This window comes from Trichechus manatus, unplaced genomic scaffold (genome assembly GCF_000243295.1).
Source record: "Trichechus manatus latirostris isolate Lorelei unplaced genomic scaffold, TriManLat1.0 scaffold00039, whole genome shotgun sequence".
Lineage (NCBI taxonomy): Eukaryota > Metazoa > Chordata > Mammalia > Sirenia > Trichechidae > Trichechus > Trichechus manatus.
The window spans coordinates 5,660,372-5,677,518 of NW_004443975.1; positions in this window are offsets into that span (position 1 = coordinate 5,660,372).

Genomic DNA, 17,147 nt, shown 5'->3' on the forward strand with positions numbered 1-17,147 from the left:
ACTTGCTTGGTGCCTACTATCCCTTCTTTCCCTCCAATTTCTTCCATTTGTAATGGAAATGTCTACCTTGTGCCTGTTCCACCATTGTACTTTGGAAACAGATAAATTGTAGTCTAGATTTCACAGGTTCCAGATGAGAAGGAATTTTGCCCCAGAAGGGAATATGCCTAAAGTCTCACCCAGATTTAACTTAGAGGATTCAGAAGATGAGATTTTGGACTTGGAGTTGATTTAAGACTTTTGGGATGATGTGATGGGGTGAATGTGTTCTGCATGTAGCAAGGATGTGAATTTTGAGGGGCCAAAGGGTAGAATGGTATGGACTGAATCGTGTCCCCTCAAAATATGTGTTGTAAATCCTAACCTCTATGCCTGTGGTTCTAATCCCATTTGAGAATGAGTTGTCTTCATTATGTTAATGAGACAGGAGTAGTGTAAGGCTTGTCTTAAATCAATCTCTTTTGAAATATAAAAGAGATTAAGCATCCTGAGGTTCACCCTTCAGCCAAAGATTAGACAGGCCCATAAAACAAAATGAGACTAAATGGGTACCAGCCCAGGGGTAAGGATTAGAAGGCAGGAGGGGACAGGGAAGCTGGTAATGGGAACCCCAAGGTCAAGAAGGGAAGAGTGTTGACATGTTTTAGGGATGGCAACCAATGTCATAAAACAATTTGTGTACTGTTTAATGAGAAATGTGCTCTGTAAACCTTCATCTAAAATACAATAATAAATAAAAACAATAAGTAAAAAATAAGAGATTAAACAAGCAAGCAAAAGAAGCAGAGACAGGGGAAGAGAAATGCCAAGCCATGTGAAGACTGCCCAGGAGCAGAAGCTCAGAAGACACAAGGACCTTCCTCCAGAGCAGACAGAGAGAGAAAGCCTTCCCCTAGAGCCAGTACCCTGAATTTGGACTTCTAGCCTCCTAAACTTTGAGGAAAAAATTTGTTTGTTAAAGCCACCTACTTGTGGTATTTCCATTATATAGCAGCACTAGATAACTAAGACAATATGAATGAAAAAAAGCAATCAACTTGAAGAGAATAGAAAGTTTATTCCAGGCAGGAAAGATGAGATTATACGTGTGTGTGTGTGTGTGTGTGTGTGTGTGTATGTGTATAATTTAATTTCATACAGCTCCCACACTTCACAGAGAGAAACGTGTTCAAAGAAATAGAGCTTCTTCACACAGAGCCTCCCAAAGATCTTCTTAAATCCCACCCAAATAGTGAAAAAGAGGGTCTTATTACAACAATAGCAACCAAAGAGATTTTAAAAAAAACTATTTTCAATACATTTCCAAATTGGAGCAGGAGGTCAGGTTTAGCTCAGGTTAAACATGTTATGATATAAACACAAATTCATCAATGTTACAGTCAGCAGATCATACATTCCAGAGTGTCAGGCAAGGATCATGATTTGTGTCACTGCAGAGAATGACAAATCACTGTTGAAGACATAACAACCAGAATCATCACCACCATGTAATAGATCATGATGCACCTCGATCTTTTCCAAATGTTATTTACAGTTATCAGCAGTTGAGGACGGCAAAGCAGAAATGGATATTAATCTTTACTCTCCCAGGCCTCAGGACACTCAGGGTTTCTGTCTCTTAGAGTCTGCCCATAATTTCCAGCAATGTGATAAGCCCTAGTTATGTGCGGTCTGTCCAAAAGGGATCAAATATAAATATTTCCAAAAAGAAAGAGTGTTTCAAATGCCATCAATCAAAACCTTTGAGAACCCTGTTGCTGCAGCATTCTGGAAAGGATTTCTATGTGAGAATTTGTTCCAGAAAAGAGCTGCTAAAGTAAATGATGAGGCCATGTTATGGAAAGAGGAAGGAGGACGGGGTGAGGGTGGGAGGTCGGGCAGAGTCAGCACACAGGAAGCTGGAGGAAAGATGTTTTCCTAACCCAGACTCTTGGTTCATGCACTACAGACCTTTTTTCCAAGGCCTATATTGTAACCTCTATTTTATCCCATATGCCTTTGACTTCCAAACTGTACAGGTTATCTTGATACCATTTTGATTAAATTGGTGCTTGGCCCCCGACACCCACATATGACCTCAGGTCAGGACTATTTTCACAGCTTTTTAGGCCCTAGACCCTCTTACTTTTGGAGGTCCCAACCTCACTCCATATCACACATGTTAAAATGTACCCAAATCCCACATTAAATATAAACCAAACAAAAAGCTGTTGCTGTCAAATTGATTCCCACTCACAGCAATCCTATAGGACAGAGTAGAATTTCCCCATAGGGTTTCTAAGGAGCAGCTGGTGGATTTGAACTGCCAACCTTTTGGTTAGCAGCCGAACTCTTAATCACTGGGCCAACAGGTCTCCACATTAAATATAGAGGTTTTTTTTTTTTTCTTTGCTATAAAAATAAATTAAAAAATTGTAATTTTGCTTTTGAGATTATTTGGCTGTCAGTAATTTAAATTATGATTGGCTGTAGTTTCTTGGTAATGATTGTGTTTATGTAAGACTTTTATTAATATTAAATTTAATCATTAAAGAAGTTGTCATAATATCATGCACTGCAAATTAAATATTTATTAATTTCAGTTTTATAGTTTTATTTTCGTATTTGGAAGCCAATAAATTTGTCTTCAGTCCTCCAGTATTTTCATGGGCCCCTAAAGATTTGGATAATGCCTAACGGATAAAATTAGCTGCCTCAAGTCCTCAAGAGTAAAAGCAATGGGGCACTTCCACTCTGTCACATGGGGTATTTTTGAGTTGAAAATCAACTTGAAACCACCTAAAAAGTTGCGAAGCAGCAGGGAGCCAAAAAAAAAAAAAAAAGGTAAAAGCAGCAGGGTAGCAGGGTGTCTGTGAGGGAGTGTGTGGGAGTGTGAGAGTGTATTGTGTGTGAGAGTGTGGGGGGATTCCATTCATTAGATCTGGCATCCCTGTGAACTAAGATCCCCCCGCTCTCTGGTTTCTTTGTAGTTCCCACAGTAGTAGGGTGTAGTTCTTCACATAAAACTCATTAGGTGCCTAAGGAAACTACCCTAGGGTGGAAGGGGAAATCAGGGCAGCACACAGGACACAGAAGAGAGCTCCCGCAAGTATGGCCCTGAAGACTCAAAGAATGAGACAGTACCTTTAATGTACGTCCTGTTATTGATCTCTTTTTCAACCCACCTTTAACCCTTGATGATGGCTTCTTCTGACCAACATTCCATGACTTGTCTTCCTCGACCCAAGGCATGCTTTTGGATTTATGTCCTGTCTATTGACTCAGCAGTAAGTGTCCATTGGATTTAGGCCCTGGGCACAACACTTTTAACCTTGGTAGAAACTGAGAGAATGTGCAAGCAATTCGTTCTTAGTTCAATTCTGGGGTCTCCCTAGTTTATTCTGCTTCAGAACAGCACAGAGACACAGCCTGTAATGTATCATTTTACCTCCTCCCTTAGTTAAAACATCCCAAACTAGGACTTCTTCCTTCTTTGTCATGACTTTGGCTACACTAGTGGGCTCCATTCTCCCCCGCTGGACTGCGAAGGCCCCACATGGGATCAGACCCATGCTTAGGCTGTGCTTGTGGGTTGTGACTCTGGCCCTGCCGGCTTCCCTCTCAAATCTCCCAGAGTTTCACAAAAGCACCTTTTGTTTTGTATCATTTTGCCCTCTGGGCATCACCAACACACTCAGGCTAGCAAACCTCTCACTTTCCCCTGTCTCAGCACACATCCCCACGCTCACACTCAAGACAAGATCTCCTTTCACAAAGCTACATTTCACAATGACCAAGTCATATTTAGCATTTGAAAGGCAACTCTCAACTATGATTTCTATCAGGATTTTACTTTCTCTTGGTTTTCTTCTTAACTTCCATGATCATTTCTAGTGAAGTCTCCTTGCCAAGTTTCCAGAACACCCTGATAATCTATTTACAATTCCATTCTTCACCCCCAACCCTAGAATTTTTACTCTTTACCTTGGTCTATTTTTTTCTTCAAAGCACTTGCCACCTTCTAACCTACAATGTAATTAGCTTATTTATTTTGATGTTGTATTGCTCTGTTTTTTTTTTTTTAAATCCTCCCAATAGAATGTAAGCTTTACAGGGACGAGAATTTTTGGCTGTTTCTTCTCTGATGTAACAAAACCAGAACAGTGCACGGAACAGATACTCAACAAATATTTGTTGAATAAATAAAAGAATAATACTGCTTCCAACCTCTAAGACAGGGTCTTAGCAAAAAGCCTTTCATAGCTGGTATTGTAATCTCTCTGCATTGCTAACATTTATAAACATATTCAAAGTGACTCACCCAAAAGTCTTACGGAAACTCCCAGGTCCTTTACTTCCTGATCAGATTCTTTAAAATGGAGTCAACTTGTTAGCTGTGCAAACACTGCAGGCAGGGTTTACTGACGTGTGGTGCAGAAATTGGGTTACCTGTGTCATGAAGCTTAAGATATTGAAGAAGCATACACAATACATTTCCCACCTCACTGGAACACGTCTTTTTGTTTTTGTTTTTTTTAAACTGTGAGCTCACTAATAACAAGAATGATCACAACTAAGGCAACAATGTATATTTTTTTTCTCAAAATGCTGTTCTACAGTATATGTCAAACAACTTACAAATAAGCCTACAAAAGAGAAGCCAAATCTGAAGGGTTGAAATGTGGTAAAAATTCCATTTGTGTTGCTTTTCTTCACAAGGCAGAACTAAATCCAATAGGTAGACATTGTAGGAAGGTGTTTGAGAGTAAGGAAGAACTTCATAACCATTAGACCTGTTCAGAAATAAATGGCTCCCCTGTATATAAAGCGCTCTGGTCCCTGGAAGAGTTTACGCAGGGGCTAAACAACCACCATCAGGGGCTCCGTGGAGAAGATTGCCGCAGTGAGTTAAGGGTTGGACGGGGTGACCTTGAAGGTCCTTCTGGGGTTGAGATTCTGTGCGAGAATGGATTATAATGAGCCAGTTCCATAACTCACTCTCTGCAAGGAATATTACTTTAGCTGGTAGATGAGTAAACTGAGGCATGAAAAAGCAGAACAGATGACTCACATTTTCAGAATGAAAATTCATGAAAAGAGCAACCATATTTCTGAATTCCATTTTTCCTTCACATCAGATATAATTAGCTTTCAAAGTGAAAAGTATCAATCAAATGTGAAGGGCAAGGCAGAAATGTTTCCATATTCTTCTTACTTGGATAAAAAGGAATCAGCTCCTAGTAGTCAAAATTCACTTCACAGAATCCAGAATTAAGTTATGACAAACGAACGGAGATGATCAACCATTTTTACTTGCCTTTCGGAGTAGTCAAAAGCATTCCCATAGACAGTAGATAAAACCAGTTGCCAAGGAGTCAACTCCAGCTCATGGTGGGCCCACGAGTGTCAGAGTAGAACTATGCTCCATAGAGTTTTCAATGGCTGATTTTTTGGAAGTAAATCACCAGGCCTTTCTTCCAAGGAGCCTCTGGGTAGACTCAAACCTCCAGCCTTTCAGTTAGCAATTGTTTGCCCCACCCAGGGACTCCAGGGAGAAGATGGGGAACTGATAAAGTAAGAGCCAGAGGTGTTCACAGAGTACTCAAAGCCTGAGAGATCACTGTCTTAAAGTTATAGCCAATGTCACTAGCATGATGCTTCTCAGATAGGCGCTTGTGATATTACTTATCAGTTCCTGCTTCCCTCGGCTCTTGAAAAAGTCACACAAAATTGTTTTGAACCTATCTATAGGGCTGTACTTGCTTTCCATTAAGTAGTGCTTCTAAGGAAACTTACAATAAGTTCAAAAATACCCAGTGCCACGGTTGTGTCTGTCACTTGCCTCCCTGTCCCTGGGTGAAGGACTATTTATGAGCCCTTTGGAATACTTTTGAAATGAAATTCCAAGTTTTAAAAGGTTTGAAGGTTGATCCTCATATGCAGTAGAGAGAATATCATCTATTAGAGAGATAGGAATTCTAAAGACAAAAAAATGTCATTATAGAAAATTACTGCTTTGGAGGTTTATCCAAGCAAGGATCCTGAGATTCTAAATTTGAAAAGTCATACAAACCTGTCATTTCAGTTCTGGAGAAAAGAAGTTCATTTCCTTTTATTTAATACACAACTGTATCGAGCAAAGTCTTCTTGGGTTTACACAATTTCTCCCTCCATCTCTGCCCCAAGTGCGCTTCCTTCCCCGCATCCTTGGGCTGAGTGTAACAGGACCAGGTGTGGTCAGTGTTTGACAGAGTTCTTTGAACCCATTCGCCCTTGAGGGGGCAAAAGGGATGATTCTGGGGAACAATTACCCACTTGGCTTAGTTTTTAATTAAATATAACCTGAATCCCCTCTAAAATTAAGAAGAGGTTTGAATAGAGGTAAATTGGAAAATTGTCATGCATCACCCTTTCCTTATGATTGTACTTCAGCCCTCCTTAGTGATCCCCTTTGAGCTAGAAATCACTAATTCTTAGGGTAACTCTCCTCACTATTTCTTTCCTCAAGTGATCTCTGTTCAAGCTCACAAACTCAGCATCCCACTTCTTTTCACTCTTCTAAGGATACAACCCAGAACCTTGGCTGCTCTCAATGCCCTGAATTTGGAAGACGACATTCTGTTCTCCAAACCACCAATCAGTGGCTCTAAACTGCGGCCATGAAAGGAATGCCTGAAGAAGAGAAATACAGAGAGCAGAGGTCAGCCAACTATGGCGCATGGACCAAGCCCATCCTCCTGTTTTTTAAATAAAGTTTTATTGGAACATAGCCAGGCTCATTTATTTATTTATTTATTTTTGGTATTGTCTATGACTGCTTTTGGGCTACAATGGTGAAGTTGAGTAATTCCCACAGAGGCCATATGGCATGCAAAGCCTAAAATATTTATTATTCGGCTCCTTACAGAAAAAGTTTGCCGCCCCCGTTCTGGAGTATGGTATGATAGAAACAGCGCATGATGGAGAATGGAAAAGAGTAACAACAAACGCCCAGCTGTATCTCTAATTACCTCCTTGAACAAGTCACTTCACCTCCTGTTTCTTCACCTGTAAAACAAGAGAAGAGGCCTACATGATCCTGAAATTTCTCTCTGGGACTGAAACTCTGTAGTGTGTGAGTGGGACATACTCTGCCAAGCTCTCCACTCCAGGATCAGCTCTAAGAAAATGGTGAAGCTGTCAACAGTGTCTGCACCCTTCTCTCCCTTTCTGCATGGCCCCCCTCAGTGTTGGGTATACCCCTCATCCCCATTCAGTATTCCAGGGCCCTACCATCTCTCCTGACCACTAGGCCCTCTGAAGCCCCCTGCCTCTAGACACGCACTCCCAGGCCAGCCCTTCCTCTGTCCCCATTGTTATCTGCGTGTCCGTTCTTCACTTACTTGCTCTGTGACTGATCAGGCAAATTTCATAGACTAACCCCAGCTACAGCCACTCAGTCAGGGGGGTAGGAGGCTTGGCTATAGCTTCAAGTTATTTCCCCTGTCCAGAAGTGTGGGCCAGAGCTCTGGTTCTCCATATACACTCCCCCTTAATAAATGAACAGAAACCAGAAACCCAGCAAAACAAAACTCAAGATCAGTCTTTCATCAAGAATCTCAGTTCCGCTGGCTGATCCTTCCACGGAAGTTCTTTGTTGAAGCTTTTTGGCCAAGTGTTGGCAGTCCAGTTATACGATCATCAATGAACAGCTGACCAGAACCTCTTGTCCATTTTTGGAGAATCTCCCCTGTGCAAGTTCAAATACTTGCTAGGTCTCTTACTAGCTAGAAGTCCCTGCACAAATTATTTAACCTTTCTAGGTCTCCAGTGACTGCATGTGCAAAGTGGAGATAACAGTGCCCATCTTGCAGGCTCATTCCAAGGTCAGAGACCAGACCAGTTGCCATGGAGTTGACGGCCACTCATGAAGACTCTGTGTATGTCAGAGTAGAACCGTGTTCCGTAAGGTTTTTAATGACTGATTTTTTGGAAGTAGATTACCAGGCCTCTTCCTAAGCACTTCTGGGTGGACTTGAACCTCCAACCTTTTAATTAGCAGCCAAGTGCATTAACTGTTAATACCACCCAGGGACTCCAAAGTTAGAGGCAGTGGATATAAAATTCCTGGGAGGCAGTAGACACTCATACAAGTATTCTCAATAAAGAGACTTCTTATTAAAAATTCCTTCCTCCCGGAGAATGAAGAGAACAGGTTACAAGGAAAAGATTAGTCCGAAGGACTAATGGACCACAGCTACCAAGGCTTCCACCAGACTGAGTCCAGTACAGCTATAGATGGTGCCCAGCTACCACCACTGACTGCGCTGACCGGGATCACAACAGAGGGTTCTGGACGGAGCTGGAGAAGGATGTAGAATAAAATTCTAACTCACAAAAAAAAGACCAGATTTACTGGCCTAAAGGAGACGGGAGAAAACCCGAAAGTATGGCCCCCAGACACCCTTTTAGCTCAGTGGTGAAGTCATCTCCAAGGCTCACTGTTCAGCCAGGGAGTGGACAGCCCCATAAAACCAAATGGGACTAATGAGGCACAGCAGTCCAGGGACAAGGGCCAGAAGGCAGATGGGGACAGGAAAGCTGGTGATAGGGAACCCAAGGCTGAGTAAGGATAGTGCTGATGTGTTGTGAGGTTGTTAACCATTGTCATAGGGAAACATGTGTACTAACTGTTAAATGAGAAACTATTTTGTTCTGTAAGCCTTCATCTAAAGTGAGAATAGCAGCACAATTGGAAGAGCGTAGTCGATGTCACTGAACTGTGCAAGTAGAAATTTTTGAAATGGTGTATCTTTGGGTATGTGTATTTTCACCAAAAAAAAAGGTCAAGAAGGGAGAGGGTTGACATGTTGTGGGGTTGTTAACCAATGTCATAAAACAATATGTGTACTACTGTTTCATGAGAAACTATTTGTTCTGTAAACCTTCACCTGAAGTACAATTAAAAAAAAAAAAGTAAAAAAAAAAGAAGAAGAAACAAAAAACTTCCTTCCTCCCAGCGGTTGTTTTTGTCCCCTCCTGCTACTTCCTCCCTGCTAGTGAGACCTGGGTGTGTCCTGCTTCAACATCTTGCTGCTCTCTGAGGTCTTCAGGTAGAATTAGGATCAGGAAGGCTGGAAGTCTCAGGTAGAAGGCAGTAAGATAGCCAAGGAACTGGACACCAATCTATCCCAATCTCAATCCCTGTCACTTCTCTGAAGACACAAGGAAGTAGGAGGATGGTCACATCATGGGACAGCAGCCAGGGACAATTTTTCTAGGGGCCACTAGCCAGCAGCAGTCCCCCCTTCCGGCTATGACCGTTACAGTGGTTCACAGATCCCTGCTTAATTATTTTCTTGCCTGAGACTGATTTTTGCCTTTGACTTCCAAGGGGAGGTACCATGTCTTACTCACATTGGTGCTGCGGATGCAGTGCCTGGCGTGGGACTCAGCACATTGTGTGGGACCAGAAAATGATGGGGAGATTAATCATGACTGATTAATGAATGAATGAATGAGCGAATGAGTTAATGGACTGGATATAGGGTGAAAGGGACCTTGCCCACTTACCTCACCCTTTGCGTGGGAGGAGGATGAAAAACAGGATAGATAAGGGGACCCAGAACGGAGAGGATTCTGAAAGGGAAAAATGGCAGCCAGCAAAAGCCGGAGCTAGTAACAGCCCAGAGTGGCCCAACTGTGAACAGTCTGATTGTCCAAGTCCTGGCTCTCGGCGCCAACCCCCAATCTCCCGCCGCCAGGCCTCCGGGGCTCAGTGTTAGAGCCCACGTGGCAGTCGGAGCTGTCATGTGAGCCACCTCAGCAGCCCTGGTCGCCAGCCGCGCCAATTTACCTTCCACTACAAGGGCCAAGCCGTTTCATCCAGAAGCTCTCCAGACCTCTATTCCCTCTCTGACATTTGGGGGATGGCGACTCCCAGCCTGCGCAACAAGCAATTTCAGAGAAAAATGCCAAGGCCCTTTCTTTCTTTTGGTTCAGGGAGCCCCCACCTGTGTCAGGGCTACTAACTGGCTATTTACGAACCGCAATTAACAGTTTTCTGTCGTGGTTCTGTCTTGTGTAGGCCTGCCTCTTCTCTCTCATGGACACCTCACAGCCCACCCAGACTGGATGACCCACCCTCCGCAGCCTGAGAAAATTCCAGAAGGCACTCCACAGCACACATTTCTGGGGGTGCTGGCTCAGGTTGCTCCTTGCTCTTTAGGGAACCCTGAGTGTCCCCTGGTGTTGAGTTCAGCTTTAAATGCTGTTCCTCCTCTCCATTCTGGGGAGTTCTGGAGAGTTCTAGGCTTATGAGACCAGTTCCTATATCGACCTGCTTTGTGTCTGTTGGTGAAGGGCTCCCTGGCTTTCAGAGGCCAACAGTGGCACACTACACCACTTTCCCTAAATAAGTAAGCAAACTGTTCCAGATGCCACAAGATAGCCATGATCACAGGCGTCGTCACCTCTTCTTAAAGAGGCGTAGTTAGTGGTTAAGATCTAAAGTCAGACCATCTGCGCTCAAGCCCTGTCTGCAACTCACCAGCTGTGTGATCTCGAGCAAGTTATTATAGTCTCCACGCCTCAGTTTTCTCATCTGAAAAAGAGAGAGGAGGACAGTACCCACCTCACAGGGTTGCTGCGAGAATCCGATGAGTTAACATATGGCACACGCGCCCTTAAGCAGTGTTGGCTGTTATTGTTATCCCCAGGCCACCAGAGTCTCCAGGGACCTGGCACGAATCCTGGTATTGACTGTTTATGGGAGATCTTGAATATTCCGGTCTTGGCTCTGTCGCTCACTAGCTGTGTGTTCATGGAGAGAACGCAGCCACTCTGCATCCTAGTTTTCTCATCAGTAAATGCAACAACAATACCTATATCTAGACAGTGTTATGAGAAATCGAGTGAGGTGAAATACCTGAATGCTCTGTAGATGGTACAAAGCTATACAAATGCTAAGTGGTGGTGTTTAGTGACTGGGTACTACTGTCTAGAACAGATGACTGGTCTAGTCTTTCTTTAAAAATCTCTCATGGGAGAGATATTTGAGAATTTGGCCCTGGTCCAGTCGGATGCCCTACCACACTGATGGTGAATAAGTTCTTCTTGACATTGTTTTAATTTAAGCCACTTTTGCCAAATTTGGTCCTATGAAAACATGAACAAAAATTTGTCTTTATGAATTTTTTGCTCATAAGATGAACAAAGAGGAAAAAGTCCAGCCAGGAAGCAGCAGGAATAACTCTCGTCCAGGCTTCCAGTTAAGTAGCCGTATCACCTTGGGCAAGCCACTGAGCTTTTCTTAGTCAAAGTCGCCTCATTGCTAATGTGAGGACGATGAGCACTGCAGGGTTCATTCATTTGTCCAACACTTTCTTGAAGCCTCATCTGAGGCTGGCCCTGGGCTGGGGACAAGTGTCCTGGACAGACCAGATGAGATGCTCACGGAGGAAGGCCAAAGGGCCAGCTCCAGCTGGAATTCCACAGGTCTTACATGCGACTCACGTGATCTACTGTGAAAGTCTTAGATGCTTTTTCATAAATCACCCACAAACTAAACTGCTCCAATACACATTTTATGGACAACATCAATCCACAGTTATAGACAGATGCAAATAATATATGGGTACCAAGGGCCTCATCAATACCATTTCAAGAGATTTTTGTTGTTTTTGCTTTATCAGTGTCTGCTCATTGGTTAAATCTCTAACTAACTGTGAGTGAGGGATGTCCAGTAGATCTAATCCTGGAAAGTCACATTGCAAGAAAGTTCTGACTTGAGTGCTCTCTCAATGCCCCTAGAACCACCCCCCTCAGGCTCTCCACAAAATAAAAACCACTCTGATACATTTTTCAATTCTGCAGAATACGTGGGGAGCTGCCTGTTCCCATCCACCTCAATGGAGCGTCTATCCACGTCTTAGGTAGAGGGAAAGAATAGCTATCTGTAGGGGTTATCTGGTTACTCAAGTCTTTTCAGAGCAATGAACCAAGGGCTACGCAGATCCATCTGAAAGTTAGACCATTCTAGCTCCCCTGCCTTCCCGCGTCCAAAAAGCTGAACCAGAGGACAGTACAGGCCGTGGTCAGTACCTCGCCTTCTACCCCCACCAACCTGCTAAATGTACCTCGAAGGTGAATTTGGAAAACACCATGCTCATACATAGCAGAAGCAAGGAGACTTTCCTGCTGGGAAATTCTATGTCTGGAGAGCAAGCTTTGAAAGCTGTCCTTTAACTAGCCTGTGGCAAGTACCTCTCTCTAGGCCATTCTATTGGGCTGCAAGTGCGTGGGGTCTAGTCACTGGCCAAACACGCATTGTGCTAGATACTCACTAAATGGCAAGCTGTGGGGAGACAAAACAGGATGTGTGTGAGAGTGGTTGGGAAAAACGAGTGTCCAGGAAAAAGGCAACGAGAGCAAACAAGAAATGGAAGGGGGCAGCCTCAGCAAAAACAAATAAAAAGTCATAAAACTCAGTGTTGATTGTGATGAGAGGAAACACCTTCTTTGCACACTGCTACCAATGCTACGTATCAGGTTTTTGTTCTTGTGTCTCGGAGAACCAAGTGGTAGTATTTAATAACTATGAAAGTTTACATTTTTTGATCTGGTAATTGAACTTCTAAGATACAACCCAGGAAAATAATGCAAAAGACAAAAAGAAAAAGACTGACTATATCCCAAGATGATACTAAAAAATGTATGTATGTATATATAATAACTCAAATATACACGCATACAGGAAGGACCAACCCCTAAGATATCACTGCAGTAGCCTACTTTCTGGCCACTTACAGAGATAAGAACATGGTCTACACTAATAAATGAAAAAGTGTATGTAAAATCATGTTATGTGGACAAAGCAGAACACCACATAGTACATATGCACTGCTGTAAAAATGTGTATTGTGCAATTTCAAGGCTCAGAGAGGAATTTGGAACTGTGTAAATAGTTGAAAGTTTAACTTCACTGCTTCTTATTTTCCTGCCATTTAATCGATTTAAATTAATAGAAGAAATTTAAAATTAAAACCAGAAGTGAGGATGTGGATTAGTCAAAAAGAATTTAGGGGAATCCAGGAAGTGATTAAGAGGAGAAAAACTAAAACTCAGATCACAGTGGAGTAAGAATGAGAATCGGTATTTTCACCCCATCTCCTTCCACCCTGCCCTGCCTCCACCCCGCTCGCTATCATGTCGCCCAACTTGACCTCCTCTTGTTTTTAAAGATTTTCATTTCTAACTGATGTCTTTTCTCTCTTAGGTTAGTAAGACTGCATGCCAATTTCCTAGATCCTTTCTATAGAGGCCAGTCACTGTTGGGATTCCCTAAAAGAGTTTTCCAAGAGGTCGGATGCCACGGCTGGTGGCTCAAGCCTTACAGGGCAAGAGCGTGAAGGAGAGGAAGGCACACTCCACAGTGCCAGAGTCCAGATTTGCCACTGGCAGCAGGTCTCAGGGCCCCGGGTCCAACAATGGGCTCCCCTAGTCCAGCCGCAAAACATTTATAACCTCTCCAAGCAGTCCTCTGGCAGAGGAAAGCAAACTGTGAGCTCAGGAAGCTAATGACCTTGAAGCTATCCATTTATCTTGGCCTTTCCCCCTTCCTGTGAAATGCCACAGTAAGTGCCAGTCTCCTTCTTTCTCTCTAAAGAAGAATGAGTATCGCCAGAAAGCCATGCTTTGCCTTTGCTTTCCTCCTGGGCCAGGCCCAGGATGGGAATACCAATGGACACCAGAGGGGAGAGGACATCATTCTTGATCATCCACACCACCTTCCTGAATCCTCCACATGGGGGAGAGAGCTCACCTGAGGTCTGTTTCAAAGCCTAATGCTTGTCAGCTTCTCCATAAATCTTCATAAATAGACAATGCTGATTCCTCACAAACCTTCTGCTTGGAGCCAGAGACTGGGGACAACTCTCCCAATTTGGAGCTGTGTTGGCAACCAGCAGTGGACAGCCCAGATCCCAGCCACTGCCCCTCTCCCTACCAAGAAGAGGAGGAAGGCGGCCACCCCGAGGAATTTGAGCGTCTGAAATCAATAGTCCTTCTCAGTTGCCCAGCATCTGCCTCGGCGGCTGTCCTCACCCTGGCACCGAGACATCAGCTCCCCGCTGGGCCGAGTCGAAGCCAATAGCTGGCACAGGGAGACTCCCCTTTGTTTATGGTGTGGGCCACTTGGGTGTGAGATGTTTCCTCTTCTCTTTCCTGCAACACTCAATTGGATTTGGGTTAAACAACAAATTCATGGACTGTAGCTGGGTTGAGAAGGCAACTTGTCTCAAGCCCAGAATACAAACAAACAAGGACAAAATCAACAAAGGAAAATAAAATCCTGTATGTTCGAAAAAGACAAGGTTGCATCTTTCATTTTATGAGAGTCCACATTTTCTTGATGACTTTTCTTTCTCTTTCACTCTCATCAAAGCTATGCATCTCTTCTTTAGCTAAATCGTACCTGAGTCATGTCTGTTCTTCCCTGATCGGTCTCCTTTTGCACCTCATTTCCAATACCTTCCAGAGGTTAATGTGAAGAAAGCACATTTTGGGAAAACATCTTGGGGAGGAGGAAGAGAACTAGGGGCTTACACCGTGGTCTTCCATTCAAATTGCTTATTTGGGGCCGTCCCTGTAGAGTTCCCACCTCCCTTCCCCCCAACACTGGCTTTAAAAAGAAAAACAAAGTATTTTCAGGCAAATCCACAGTTGCATTTAGAATTCGCAGGCTACCTGGGAATGCATGAAAAGGTAGATTCATTTGTTTGCTGTTATATTAATGTGTGAAATGGCTAAATTAATCCTTCCATATGATGTCTGAATAGGTTATTATAAGGTACTTAGAGTTTGGCAGGCTAAGCCCCATCTTTCTTTCAAGATGTTAAGAAAATAAATGCAAATGCAGGAAACACTGCATGTGTGGCATCTGCTGTCCAACTTTATAATTTGAATGTCACTGTAATCTATAGGAAAAGTTAACCACAAGAACAAGGGCACAAGATTCTTGCTGGAGTTGATTGTTCTTCAGAACTTCCATTTAGTTACATTTGATCCTAAGGGACCTGAGAATTGATCGTCTTCCAGTTTCCCCAATCCTTTTGTTTTTAGTTAAGACTCTTTTGTATTCTGTCTAACAAAAACCAGCTTGCCCTAGTTTAAACCAGGAGGGGAATTTATTAAAAAGTTACTGGAGAATCTCAAAGAACCCAAGGGCAGTGAAACCTCTCCAGGAGCACTAAATAGGAACTGGAAAGAGCTCGGGAATCCAGGCTGTACTCTTGCTCTGTTTTTCCTCTGTGTTTACTGTTTGCTCTCTCTCTGAAGGTTAGCTTTCTCTAATTTCACATGGGAGATGGTAAACCACAACTCCCAAGTTTAACATGTCCCTTTCACTAGGGCAAGCATATGTTTAACATACCTGAACTCTGTCTTGTTTTGTGATTTGCCTTGCTGTTCTGTCTGCCTTGTTCCTTTCTCAAAGCATTCTGTTCTTGTTTTATGAATTCAATACTTTTCAAATCTCACTTAGTATGCTAGTTGGATGTTTATTTATTTAATTTTTCCCCCTTAATTATTTCTTTTCTTTAGCATAAGTTTATAGTCTTGTGCTATGTTTTGTCTTGTTCTTATGATACTAAATTTATTCTTTTCAAAACCTATTAAGAATTTCAAGATAGTGACAGCAAAACATTAAACCAAGTGCCAGGCCCTTCTAGGTGCAGGGACATGTGCAACTGCAGAGGTTGCATGTCCAAGAAGCAGCCCTGACTGAGGGCTCATCCCTCTGGTCAAATTGGAAGAAAAGAGTATTTTAGAATATAGCCTAATATGTGTCTCCCACACTGGCCGAAGAGGAGAAGCATTGGACCCTGGAAACCTCAAAGCAGCACAATCTACTAATCTCTCTTCTCTGACCGCCCCAACCCCCAACCACTACCTTATTTGTCCCTTTCTTATAATAGTTACTACAGTGGACTTTGGGTAGAAAGATAGTTAAAAAACTACCTCAAACATTTTCAAGTTATAATTGTGATAGCAGAATTCGTCTTTGAGAAATAACTGTTTTGGGGCATGGTTACTTTAAAGAAATTAAACTTTAGGAATACTTAATAAAACCATCTTCACCTTTTAATTATTTTAGATATTAAATAATATTTTAATATACAGATTGACACTGGTTGCAAGAGCATCATTACAAGGGAGGGGAGGGGACAGGTGGCCCAGGTGCAACCTGGGACAGAAATTTGAGGTGAGACATCACTTAAAATCATCAGGAAATTTAACAGCATGTCATGGTGATGGCTACTAGATTCTCCACAGTTCAGTTTCCAGTTTTCAGTTATTATAAACAATTCTGCTTTAAACATTCTGGTACATATATCCTGGTGTTACCATACATAGGCTTCTCTTCAACATATCTAGCAGTAGAAGTGCGGAGTTACAAGCTGTGCACATCTTAAACTATAGTGGATAATGTGAAACTGTTTTCTAAATCAGTTATATCAATTTATACGCCACCACCAACAGCAGTGTATGTTGTTGTTAAATGCTGTCCAGATGCTGCCAATTCATAGCGACCCTGTGTACAACAGAATGAAACACTGCCCAGTCCTGCACTAGCCTCACAATCGTTGCTATATTTGAGCCCATTGTTGCAGCCACTGTGTCAATCCATCTCGTCGAGGGTCTTCCTCTTTTTTGCCGACCCTCTACTTTACCAAGCATGATGTCCTTCTCCAGAGACTGGTCCCTACTGATAACATGTTCGAAGTACCTGAGATGAAGTCTCGCCATCCTCACTTCCAAGAAACACTCTAGCTGTATTTCTTCCAAGATAGACTTGTTCGTTCTTCTGGCAGTCCATGGTATATTCAATATTCTTCGCAACACCATAATTTCAAAGCATCAACTCTTCTTCAGTCTTCCTTATTCATTGTCCAGCTTTCTCATGCACATGAGGCAATTGAAAATATCATGGTTTGGGTCAGGCACACCTTAATCCTCAAAGTGACGTCTTTGTTTTTCAACACTTGAAAGAGATCTTTTGCAGCAGATTTGCCCGATGCAGTACATCATATGATTTCCTGACTGCTGCTTCCATGGGCATTGATTGTGGATCCAAGTAAAATGAAATCCTTGACAACTTCAATCTTTTCTCCATTTGTCATGATGTTGCT